We start from the raw sequence: 13635 nt of genomic DNA, 5'->3' as shown, positions 1-13635 counted from the left end.
ATGGACACATCATCCAAAATGAAAATAAATAAGGAAACACAAGCTTTGAATGATACAATAAACACGATGGACTTACTTGATACTTAAAAGACATTCCATCCCCAAACAACAGAATACACTTTCTTCCCAAGTGCTCATGGAAACTTCTCCAGGATAGATCATATCTTGGGTCACAAATCAAGCCTTGGTAAACTTAAGAAAATTGAAATCATATCAAGTATCTTTTCCGACCACAACACTATGATACTAGATGTCAACTACAGGAAAAAATGTGTAAAAAATACAAACACATGGAGGCTAAACAATACATGACTAAATAACCAAGAGATCACTAAAGAGTTCAAAGAGGAAATATAAAAAAAACCTAGAAGAAAATGACAATGAAAACACGATGACCCAAAACCTATGGGATGCAGCAAAAGCAGTTCTAAGAGGGACGTTTATAGCAATACAATCCTACCTCAAGAGACAAGAAACATCACAAATAAACAACCTAAACTTACACCTAAAGCAATTAGAGAAAGAAGACAAAAAAACCCCAAAGTTAGCAGAAGGAAAGAAATCATAAAGATCAGATCAGAAATAAATGAAAAAGAAATGAAGGAAACAATAGCAAAGATCAATAAAACTGAAAGCTTGTTCTTTGAGAAAATAAACAAAATTGATAAACCATTAGCCAGACTCATCAAGAAAAACAGGGAGAAGTCTCAAATAAGTAGAATTAGAAATGAAAAAGGAGAAGTAACAACTGACACTGCAGAAATACAAAGGATCATGAGAGATTACTACAAGCAACTATATGCCAATAAATTGGACAACCTGGAGAAAATGGAAAAAAAAATTCTTAGAAAAACACAACCTTCTGAGACTGAACCAAGAAGCAACGGAAAAAATAACAGACCAATCCAAGCACTGAAACTGAGACTGTGATTAAAAATTTTCCAACAAACAAAAGCCCAGGACCAGATAGCTTCACAGGCGAATTCTATCAAACATTTAGAGAAGAGCTAACACCTATCCTTCTCAAAAAATTCCAAAATATAGCAGAGGGAAGAATGCTCCCAAATTCATTCTACAAGGCCACCATCACCCTGACACCAAAACCAGACAAAGATGTCACAAAGAAAGAAAACTACAGGCCAATATCACTGATGAATATAGATGCAAAAATCCTCAACAAAATACTAGCAAACAGAGTCCAACAGCACATTAAAAGGATCATACACCATGATCAAGTGGGGTTTATCCCAGGAAAGCAGGGATTCTTCAATATACACAAATCAATCAATGTGATACACCATATTCACAAATTGAAGAAGAAAAACCATATGATCATCCCAATAAATGCAGAAAAAGCTTTAGACAAAATTCAACACCCATTTATGATAAAAACCCTCCAGAAAGTAGGCACAGAAGGAACTTACCTCACATAATAAAGGCCATATATGACAAACCCACAGCCAACATTGTTCTCAATGGTGAAAAACTGAAATCATTTCCTCTAACATTCAGAGCAAGACAAAGTTGTCCACTCTCACCACTATTATTCAACATAGTTTTGGAAGTTTTAGCCACAACAATCAGAGAAGAAAAAGAAATAAAAGGAATCCAAATCAGAAAAGAAGAAGTAAATCTGTCACTGTTTGCAGATGACATGATACTATACATAGAGAATCCTAAAGATGCTACCAGAAAACTACTAGAGCTAATCAATGAATTTGGTAAAATAGTAAGATACAAAATTAATGCACATCAATCTCTTGCATTCCTATACACTTATGATGAAAAATATGAAAGATAAATAAAGGAAACACTCCCATTTACCACTGCAACAAAAAGAATAAAATACCTAGAAATAAACCTATGTAAGGAGACAAAAGATTTGTATGCAGAAAAGTATAAGACACTGATGAAAGAAATTAAAGCTGATACCAACAGATGGAGAGATATATAATGTTCTTGGATTAGAAGAATCAACATTGTGAAAATGACTACACTACCCAAAGCAATCTACAGATTCAATGCAATCACTATCAAACTACCAATGGCATTTTTCACAGAACTAGAACGAAAAAATTCACAATTTGTATGGAAACACAAAAGACCCTGAATAGCCAAAGCAATCTTTAGAAAGAAAAACGAAGCTGGACGAATCAGGCTCCCTGACTTCTGACTATAGTACAAAGCTACAGTAATCAAGACAGTATGGTAGTGGCACAGAAACAGAAATATAGATCAATGGAACAGGCTAGAAAGCACAGAGATAAACCCAAAACATACGGTCACCTTATTTTTGATAAAGGAGGCAAGAATATACAATGGAGAAAAGACAGTCTCTTCAATAAGTAGTACTGGTTTAACTGTACGCCTACATGTATAAGAATGAAATTAGAACACTCCCTAACACCATATACAAAAATGAACTTAAAATGGATTAAAGACCTAAATGTAAGGCCAGACACTATAAACTCTTAGAGGAAAACACAGGTAGAACACTCTATGACATACATCACAGCAAAATCCTTTTTGACCCCCCTCCTAGAGAAATGAAAATAAAAACACAAGTAAACAAATGGGACCTAATGAAACTTAAAAGCTTTTGCACAGTAAAGAAAACAATAAACTAGATGAAAAGAGAACCTTCAGAATGGGAGAAAATATTTTCAAATGAAGCAACTGACAAAGGATTAATCTCCAAAATCTACAAGTAGCTATATAGCTCAATATCAAAAAAAACAAACAACCCAATCCCAAAATGGGCAGAAGACATAAATACACATTTCTCCAAAGAAGATATACAGATTGCCAACAAACACATGAAGGGATGTTGTACATCACTAATCATTAGAGAAATGCAAATCAAAACTACAATGAGGTATCCCCTCACACTTGTCAGAATGGCCATCATCAAAATATCTAGAAACAATAAAACCTGGGTGTAGAGAAAAGGGAACCCTCTTGTACTGTTGTGGGAATGTAAATTGATACAGCCACTATGGAAAACAGTATGGACGTTCCCCCAAAATTAAAAATAAAACTACTATAGGACCCAGCAATCCCACTACTGGGCATATACCCTGAGGAAACCATAGTCAAAAACTCTTGTACCACAATGTTCATTGCAGCTCTGTTTACAATAGCCAGGACATAGAGGCAACCTAAGTGTCCATCAACAGATGAATGGATAAAGAAGATGTGGCACATATGTACAATGGAATATTACTCAGCCATAAAAAGAAACGAAATTATGTTATTTGTAGTGAGGTGGATGGACGTAGAGTCTGTCATACAGAGTGAAGTTAAGTCAGAAAGAGAAAAACAAATACCGTATGCTAACATCTATATATGGAATCTAAAAAGAAAAGGTTCTGAGGAACCTAAGGGCAGGAGAGGAATAAAGATGCAGATACAGAGAATGGCCTTGAGGACATGGGGAGGGGGTATGGTAAGCTGGGAGGAAGTGAGAGAGTGGCGTGGACATATATACACTACCAAATGTAAAATAGCTAGTGGGAAGCAGCCGCATAGCACAGGGAGATCAGCTCAGTTCTTTGTGACCACCTAGAGAGGTGGGATAGGGAGGGTGGGAGGGAGAAGCAAGTGGGAGGAGACATGGGGATATATGTATGTGTATATCTGACTCACTTTGTTATAAATCAGAAACTAACACACCATTGTAAATCAATTATACTCCAATAAAGATGTTAAAAAATCCTATGATAATCCATAATGGAAAAACATATGTAAAAGAATATATATGTATAACTGAATCACTTTGCTGTACAGCAGAAATTAACACAACATTGTAAATCAACTATACTTCAATTAAAAAATGCAAAAAAAAAGAAGCATGGTATTTGAAGAGCTTTGAAAGATTGGCTAGGGCTTTTACAATAAGTGATAGAGATACAAGACATATAGAAAAACAAGGAAACAAACAGAGAGGGGAAATTTTACTGAGAATTTTGGAAAAATAAGAAATTCCTAATTTACCTGTATCATAGCTATATATGGGAAAAAAGATAAGTTACATCGAAAATATGCTGGATCATATTGTTGAAGGATTTAATTCTCACCGGAAATACACTTAATTGGATTTACATTCAATATAAACGTTGAAGATCTTTGAGCAGAGAGTTGTTGTGACTGGAACTTTGTTTTAAGAAATATCATTTGTCATCAATGAGTAAAATACATCAGGGTGACTGAGGTCAGTGGTAAGGAAACCTCCGAGGAAGTTATATTCTTTCTTAGGTAGTCTCCTTTTTGTGTGTAGTTAGATTGTAATATATCTTGGTGATGTACCTTCATGTCTTTGTGTGTACTACAAGACATAGAGTAGTATTTAAATAAATTTTTCTTATTAGATTAAATCAGAGCTCAAGGAGAAAAGCTATTAGGAAAAAAATGGTGGGATGTTACATCCAAAATTGATTAATTTCTTCTGTTTGACAGCAGAGCTTGAACCATTAACAGTTCATTTTCCTCTTCTTTCTAAAACCCAGCTTTTGGTATTTATAATAAAAGAAATACATCTTACATGTGTGCTCATTTAAGCATATACTTCATGCATATGGGAAATGCAACATAAGAAATAGAAAAATCCATATACTTAGGCATTTACTGTGGTTCAAGGGAAAGCAACACAAAGGACATTTTCACTGAACAGCAAATGAGAATAATTTATAGTGCAATTGCATAGTTTAGTTAAGTAAATGAAGAAATAAGAGAAATATGTTGCAATATAAGGAATAATATTGCAAAGAGAAAATAAGAGATTTTAAATTATAAACAGGTGAGTCCATTTATATATTTATGTATCAGTTTCATCACCATTCAGTCAATAGCATTGATTTGGTTTCTTCATTTACCAGCTGTTTGATTCATACACAATCTCTGTCCTCAAGAATCTCACTTGATTCAACTTTAACAGATCTCATGGCTCAAAAATGTTTCACTTTCCACCCTGACTCAAACACTGCTAAGTCTTGCTGATAAACCATTACATTAAATGCAAAAATAAAACCATATTCTACAGTTTCCTAGGCTATCCATCCCAAAGCATAGTCAGAACGAGTACCTTACCTACAAAAGAAGTTGCTATTTAAATAAAAGTTATAGTGCTAAAACTTTTAAACACAACCTTAGAATTTGTTTAAAGGGGACTGGATATTATTCATTAAATTGATATTTCGTATGTTAAACTGGATTAGATCTAATCTCAGTAATATTTGCTAAAAACAAAACAAGACAATATACTATTTAACAATATTTTAGAAGAAAAATAAACACCTGAGAAAGGTAACTCTTTGCCTTTAAAAATACAGTTGAGGGCTTCCCTGGTGGCGCAGTGGTTGAGAGTCTGCCTGCCAATGCAGGGGACATGGGTTCGAGCCCTGGTCTGGGAAGATCCCACATGCCGCGGAGCGACTAGACCCATGAGCCACAACTACTGAGCCTGCGCGTCTGGAGCTTGTGCTCCGCAACAAGAGAGGCCGCGACAGTGAGAGGCCCGCGCACCGCGATGAAGAGCGGCCCCCGCTCGCCGCAACTAGAGAAAGCCCTCGCACAGAAAAGACCCAGCACAGCCAAAAATAAATAAATAAATGAAATTTTTAAAAAATATAAAAATAAAAAAAATAAATAAAAATACAGTTGACCCTTGAACAACTTGGGAGTTAGGCGTGCTGACCCTTTGTGCAGAAAATCCAAGTGTAATTTATAGTTGGCCCTCTGTATCCATAGTTCCACATCCGCAGATTCAACCAATCAAGGACTGTATAGTACTGTAGTATTTACTATTTACTATTGAGAAAAATTCAGGTATAAATGGACCCATGCATTTCAAACTCATGTTGTTCAAGGGTCAACTGTATAAAATTAAACGTAACACTATCACCAATGGTAGTGTGCCTCAGTACACATGGATATTTATAGTAGAAGACTCACACTAGATGTGCAGGTTATTGGAATTTCATTGAAAAACTGTACATAAACACTACTTCCTCTACCTTAACTTGAAATTGACAACCCTCCTCTTCTTTTCTCCAGACTAAATCAAGCCCCTTTCCTTTTACATCTTATATGCCTCACTCCTGTTTACCTACTGTTCTCTATTTCCTTAATTATCATACAATTACCAAGTGTTTTTTTTTTTTTTTTCCGTACTTCCTCAAGACAATTGATTGGCAAGACATAACTAAATCCATCTTCAAATGAAAATATGTCATCGGTGCACCTGAAAATTAGCATATAAAGTTTCATGAAAATAAAAACCTGTTTTACCATTTTACAACTTTTATCCTGAATTTACACTATCCCAAAGAGTTTGTATATGAATCAAAATATTCAGGAAGCTAGATGTTCAGATTTTAGCCAATGGCTGTCTTTCATATGGTTTTCTATTTCTAAAGATGAAAAGGAATCTTATTGGGGGAGTAAAATAAATTTAAAAAATAATAAGTAAATAATCATCCTGTTTCTCTCTTTAGACATGGAGACTTCAATCTGAACAATGGGTATACAAAAATTTGAATTATATATAAGACCCATAGGTTACTAATTGACTATCAATTCCTAGTATTTTGGGAAGTTATATACTCTCTCAAATGATATAATTTTTATCATTCAGGCTCATCTCTTTAACAAGTATACTAACAACTTGTAGCTTACTGAATATCTTTTGTGCTAATAGTGTAAAATTACTAAGATAGCAGTTCTCTTCAAAATCACTAATTAGAAAGGTAGCAAATGTTATGCACACATACACACATGAAATACATTACAAAGTATTGGTATTCTTTTGGAGTTTTTTTTTCTTTTGGAGTTTTATTTCCCTTTAGGGGCTCATATAAGCCACAAATTCATGTCTATTAGAGATTTAAGAGGAAAAAGGAAGAAAAGCTCTGCATTGTTTCAAGAACAGACCATAACATGCACTTCTAAACATATAGATAACCATAATCAACAAGGGTGTTGATTTCAAAATTGGAAAATTATGTGAATATTTAGAGATAATAAATTCAATCGGGGAGAATTAATATGTCAGTAAATTGATGATACTTTACGATGATTCTCCAGGCAAATGTTAAAGATTTCATGGTACATAGAGAAATACTGTAACACCAGTGTCATGCCACACACTTAAAGTAGCTCCTGATAGCATTATTAATGATTTCCACATTCTTAGAGTGCTTCATCTCTTCACACATATTTTTTATAATGCTAAATGCTCCAAATGTTGTTTCTGTCTTGTGACTAAGCAGATAATCATGGCTATTTTTATTCAGTAAGTCACTTCTTGAATTGTTCGGTGTTGCCATGGGTATAAAAAACATCATGTAAAACACAATTCTATTCGATAAACATTTACTCTCTTTTTCCCTTAAGAAAAACTGATTTGTAGAAAAGGGCAGTAAACTACGGAGTCTTTAAGTGGAGTTATAGTTCCTAAATCACTACTTAGCTCTTGCACATACACCTCTCATATTCTGGTACAAAGCAGTAGTTCAGTTAGTGAATTTATTATTGTTTCTTGTTAAACTTCTCCTAAAAATGACATAATCACTTCAAGGTACTTTAACTGGTAGGCTCCCCAATTGAATTTATTATCTCTAAATATTCATATAATTTTCCAATTTTGAAATCAACACCTTTGTTGACTATGGTTATCTATATGTTTAGAAGTATATGTTATGACCAAAAGGAAAAGAGGGTGTGCTGCACGAACAATACTCTGTACACTGACTATACAACCAAGTATACTTAGATTAGCATTTAAAGCCACACACCTGGCTTAGAAATGCAGCTTAGGCAAGACCTGGCTTTTTCAGTTACTAGCTGTGTAAACCATCAAACTTAAGAGATTAGGTCTTTATTACTTTTAAAATCTGGAAATATATTCTCATATCAACTTAGAAGTTAATATTTAGATTCAATTCATTCTGTGTTAACAAATAATTGTTGTGTGCCTATAACATGTCTGGGAATGTGTTAGGCTAAATTAAAAAAAAAATAGACTCATCTTCCTTTGTAAAACCTATACACAATTCTGTGGATGTATAATTATAGATTGTGCTAGTTCCTATGATTAAAAAATATGCAGTATCAACTGGATATATTGCTGGTAGGAATGTAAAATAGTGCAACAACTTTGCAAAAGAGTTTGGCAGTTTCTTAGAATATGAAAGTTACTTACATGACCCATCAGTCCTAATTTTCCCAAGAGAAATGAAAACCTATGTCCACACAAAGATTTATGTATGAATATTCCTAACACCTTTATTAGTAGTATACAAAAATTAGAAACAACATAAATGTTCCTCTATTGGTGCATGAACCCATGAATTGTGGTATATCAATGAAAGGAATGCTTCTCAGCATTATTAAGGAACAGATGGCTGATGAACACAGCAACATGCATAAATTGCAAAAAATATTAAAGAAGCCAGACACAAAATAAGAAACACTTTTATGAACTTCTAGAAGTAATCTATAGTAATTACTAATAATTCTCATCTATCATAAAGCAAACATAATTTCAGTGGCATTCACTGAAAAAAAAAAAGACACAAGGAAATTTTCTGGGGTGTTGGAAATGTTCTATATGTTGATTCATTGGTGATTATACAGATGTATAAATCTGTCAGAATTCATAGAATTGTACCCTTAAAATGGGTAAACTTTATTGGTTTTAAGTTATATCTCAACGTCTGTTTTTAAATGTGTATGGTAGCATGAAAGGGAATAATAGCAGATATAGCTTGCCTTGGGAAGTTGGGGATGTCTTTCTGATGAGGCAGTGTTAATGGAAATTGAATCTGGTGAATTAGGTAGTGAAACAGTATTGAGGGGAGGGGAGGAAGGGAGAAGGGCCTGCTATGGGAGAGGAACATGTATGCAATTAGTGGGTAGTATACACTGAAAGAACTGAAAGAAAAGTGCAGTTGGAATTCAATGACTGATGGAGAGAGATAGGTGAGAAAATTCTGGAGAAGCAAGGGTGTGCATATAGGGTACATGTGCCATATTCAGGATTGGGCTACATCTGTAAGAAAGCTTGATTAGAAAACAGAATAAACTCAGAACCACTCCCTATTGTTGGTTAGCTACCTTGTGATAAGTAGTTATCTTCTGTATATTTTTTTCAAAGACCTGATTATCTTAAATTCTTGATTACCTTTGGAACTTTGGTGGTTTGCAGATTTCTGTCCTGTATTTGGTGTATTTTTGTTTTATTTTAAGATGTGTATGTATAAGCTCCTTGATATTCACCTTGGCAATGACTTTTTGGACTTGGCAACAAAAGTAAAGGCAACAAAAAAATAAGTGGGACTACCTCAAACTAAAAAGCTTCTGCACAGCAAAGGAAACCTTCAACAATATGAAAATATGAAAATATGAAAAATGGGAGAATGGGAGAAAATATTTGCAAATCATATATGTAATAAGGGGTTAATATCCAAATTATATAAAGAACTCATACAACTCAATGGGATAAAAACAAATAACCCAATTAAAAATGGGCTGAGGGGCTTCCCTGGTGGCGCAGTGGTTGAGAGTCCGCCTGCCGATGCAAGGGGACACGGGTTCGTCCGGGAGGATCCCACGTGCCGCGGAGCGGCTGGGCCCGTGAGCCATGGCCGTTGGGCCTGAGCGTCCGGAGCCTGTGCTCCGTGGCAGGAGAGGCCACAGCAATGAGAGGCCCACGTACCGCAAAAAACAAAAACAAAAAAATGGGCTGAGGAACTGAATAGATATTTTTCCAGAGAAGACATAGACATACAAATGGCCAAAACTTACATGAAAATGTGCTCAACATCACTAATCATCAGGAGAATGCAAGTCAAAATCACAATGAGATATCACTTCACACCTGTTATAATTGCTATTTCAAAAAAAAAGACAAGAGATGATAAGTCCTAATGAGGACTAGGAGAAAAGGGAATCCTCATATGCTGTTGGTGGAAATGTAAATTTGTGCAGCCACTATAGAAAATAGTATTGGAGGTTCCTCAAAAAATTAAAAATAGAACTACCATATGATACAGCAATCCCACTTCTGCTTGTATATTCAAAGTAAATGAAAACAGAATATTTAAGAGATATCTAAACTCTCATGTTCATTGCAGCATTATTCACTATAGCCAAGATATGGAAATACCCTATGTGACCATGTTAGCCAATGGAAGAAAAGATATAGGGTGTATAGTGTGTGTACATGTGTATATAATATTACTCAGCCATGAGAAAGAAGGAAATCTTACTATTTGCAGCAACATGGGTGAAATGTGAGGGCATTATGTTAAGTGATATGTTAGATAGGGAAAGACATACTGTATGATGTCACTTCTATATGGAATTTAAAAAATCAAATTCATAGGAACAGAGTAGTAAAGAGGTTGACAGGGGCTGGGGATGGGAGAAATAAGGAGAGGTTGGTGAAAGGATATAAACTTTCAGCTGCAAGATGAGCTACAAGATGACTAAGATCTGAAGATCCTTATACATGAAGATCGATGTACACTTTAAATACTTTACAATTTTATTCTCAATTATACCTCAAGAAAACTGAAAAAAAAATCAATAGCAAGCTGATCTCATAACTATAAGAAGATTTATAAATATAAAGCAGCAATTTGAAAACTACCTTCTACATTTTTACAGAAATTGCTATGTAACAAAAAAGCTTATGCTATGTGCCACATAGAGTCCATGTCTGCTTTATGCTTCTGGGGGGTCTCAACTGATATTATTAATTTGAATATTATTTGTTTAACATCATTATTGGAGTATAATTGCTTTACAATGGTGTGTTAGTTTCTGCTTTATAACAAAGTGAATCAGCTATACATATACATATATCCCCTTATCTCCTCCCTTTTGTGTCTCCCTCCCACCCTCCCTATCCCACCCCTCTAGGTGAACACAAAACACCGAGCTGATGTCCCTGTGCTATGTGGCTGCTTCCCACTAGCTACCTATGTTACATTTGCTAGTGTATATATGTCAATTCCACTCTCTCACTTCATCCCAGATTACGCTTTCCCCTCTCCTTGTCCTCAAGTCCATTCTCTACGTCTGCATCTTTATTCCCGTCCTGCCCCTAGGTTCATTAGAAACTTTTTTTTTTTTTTAGATTCCATATATATGTGTTAGCATATGGTATTTGTTTTGCTCTTTCTGACTTACTTCACTCTGTATGACAGACACCAGGTCCATCCACCTCACTACAAATATTGTTTTAAATAAAAAAAAAAAATTAAATAAATGAGAAAAAAAGAGAATCTTCTTGCTGTGTTCATTCTGCAACAAACCTTTAATGAGCACATATAGTATGCTGAACACTGTATTAAGAATAGTAACACAATAAGTAATCTTGTAATTAAGATTACTTGATAATAATTAAGTTTAGAACACTGAAATTTTATAACATTGCTTAGACTTTCAATATTAAAGGAAATACAAGACCTATGCATAAGTGGCATCTATAATAACCCTCACCTGAATCCCAACTGTCCTGTAATTGAGCATCTTGGCAATAAGTTATGTATTTTAGCATTCCCTAAAATTGTAATGAGAGTAATGTCCTCATGAACTAAATCAAAATCCAAATTGCTTACCAGATCCAGAAAACTTGTGAACTTATTGAAATATGTCAGGGTGAGATACTATGGTAGGAGAATAATGACTTCTGGAAAGATCCCTGGAATCTGTGAATATATCACCATACATGGTGAAAAGGACTCTGCAGATGTGATTAAGGTTAAGGACACTGACATGAGGAGAGTATCCTGGATTGTTTGGGTGCATCCAATGTAATCACATGATTCCCTTAAAGTGGAAAAAGAGTAAACCAGAGAGATTCAAAATATGAAAGGGGGCTTCCCTGGTGGTGCAGTGGTTGAGAGTCCGCCTGCCGATGCAGGGGACACGGGTTCGTGCCCCGGTCCAGGTAGATCCCACATGCCGCAGAGGGGCTAGGCCCATGAGTCATGGCCGCTGAGTCTGTGCGTCCTGGATCGTGAGCCAAGGAATGTGAATGGCCTCTATAAGCTGGAAATAAACCTCAGCCAACAAAAAATAGGAATTTCAGTCCTGCAACAGATAGAGTAGGATAATTAAATAGTCAGTTTAGAAATCCCCCTAGGGGATTAAGGAGAGAAAGGGAATTCTAAAGGAGTTTGGGAGACTGTTGTAAGCTAATGACCACTCAAGAAAAGAATCCAGTAACCTAGCAACAATCTACACTACCCTGAAAGAAGACCAAGTGCATCCAAGCCCCAGACACATGCAAGCCACAAACTCTGATAGCTAAAACACAAGACAATAGATATGGGGTCAGAATCTTAAATGAAATCAGAGAGTTAATAGTCCTTGAAGAGTAGCATTTCTGCATGTAGCCAAGACAGAAATATAGGTGAAAGGGGAAAAAACTAGGTGAAAGTTGACTTTATACCAAAACCTGAGATGAATTACCATTTTTTAGTATATGTTACCACCGTTTTGCTAATATATGTATGATTTAAATAGTGCCATGACAGTCCTAGTTAAACCATAAAGGGCCAAATGAGGAACTAATGATGTAAGCCTTGACATCTACCCAAGAATGAGGAAGAAGGTTGTCTTCTCCCCTCCCCACTTTTTCTTTGATTATAAAAATGTAGCCCTCTTTTTTCTCAGGGCTGCTGCACTTCCTTGCAAACCCGCTTGTATCCCTCACAAGCGTCCTATGCTAATAAACTCACTCTGCCTGCTGCTTTCCCTCACGCTGAATTCTTTCTGTGATGAGACAAAAGAACCTGAGCTTCAGTAAATCCTGACACCAGGTGAGCAGTTTTAATCAAAAGACAGTGGGTTCGAGTCCCATCCTCATTAGGGATTTTGGGTTCAAGTCCCATTCTGAGTTTTGGCTGGGTTTGAGCCCTACCCAAGGAGTGCACTTTCACAACCACACAGAAGTGAGTTCTGTCAATAACCTGAATGAGCAGGGAAACAGATTCTCCCTAAGTGTCTCCAGAAAGGAATTCAGCTCTACTGATACTAATTTTATCCTGGTGAGACCCATACTAGACTTCAGACATATAAAACTATAAAATAATAAATTTGTAGATTTTTAAACCCATATTTCTTAACTTTGTCACATTATAATATTTTCTAGATTTGATTCTCAAAGAAAATAACTAACTTATGAAGACTGTTTTAGTCTCCTAGTGTTTTGTTTTGGTTTTTTTTCTGTTGTTTTGAGAGTAGAACTATCTGTATATATTAAAGTTAGTATTGGGTTAGCCAAAACATTCATTTGGGTTTTTCTGTAACATCTTATGGAATATGTTTTAATCTCAATTAAACTGTATGTCATCTATCCCCAAAGTTTTGATAACCTCTTCTTACCAAACAGACTGAGATTTACAGCCTGGAATTCAGAGATGACGGTGTTAGGACATCAGTCTACTTTTTCATATCATTTCTCATTATTCTATACAGAAAAACTGTGTCTTCCATTTATATCTGAACATATTCCATAATTTCTTTCATATCTATTTCTAGGAACTGTATACTAGTCCTTGCCTTTCCTAACTTATCTTCTTTCCTACCCCTTCCTACTTTAATTTGTACCTTGAACTATCAGTCAGT

Source organism: Globicephala melas, chromosome 1 (assembly GCF_963455315.2).
Source record: "Globicephala melas chromosome 1, mGloMel1.2, whole genome shotgun sequence".
NCBI lineage: Eukaryota > Metazoa > Chordata > Mammalia > Artiodactyla > Delphinidae > Globicephala > Globicephala melas.
This window is presented reverse-complemented; position numbering follows the sequence as displayed.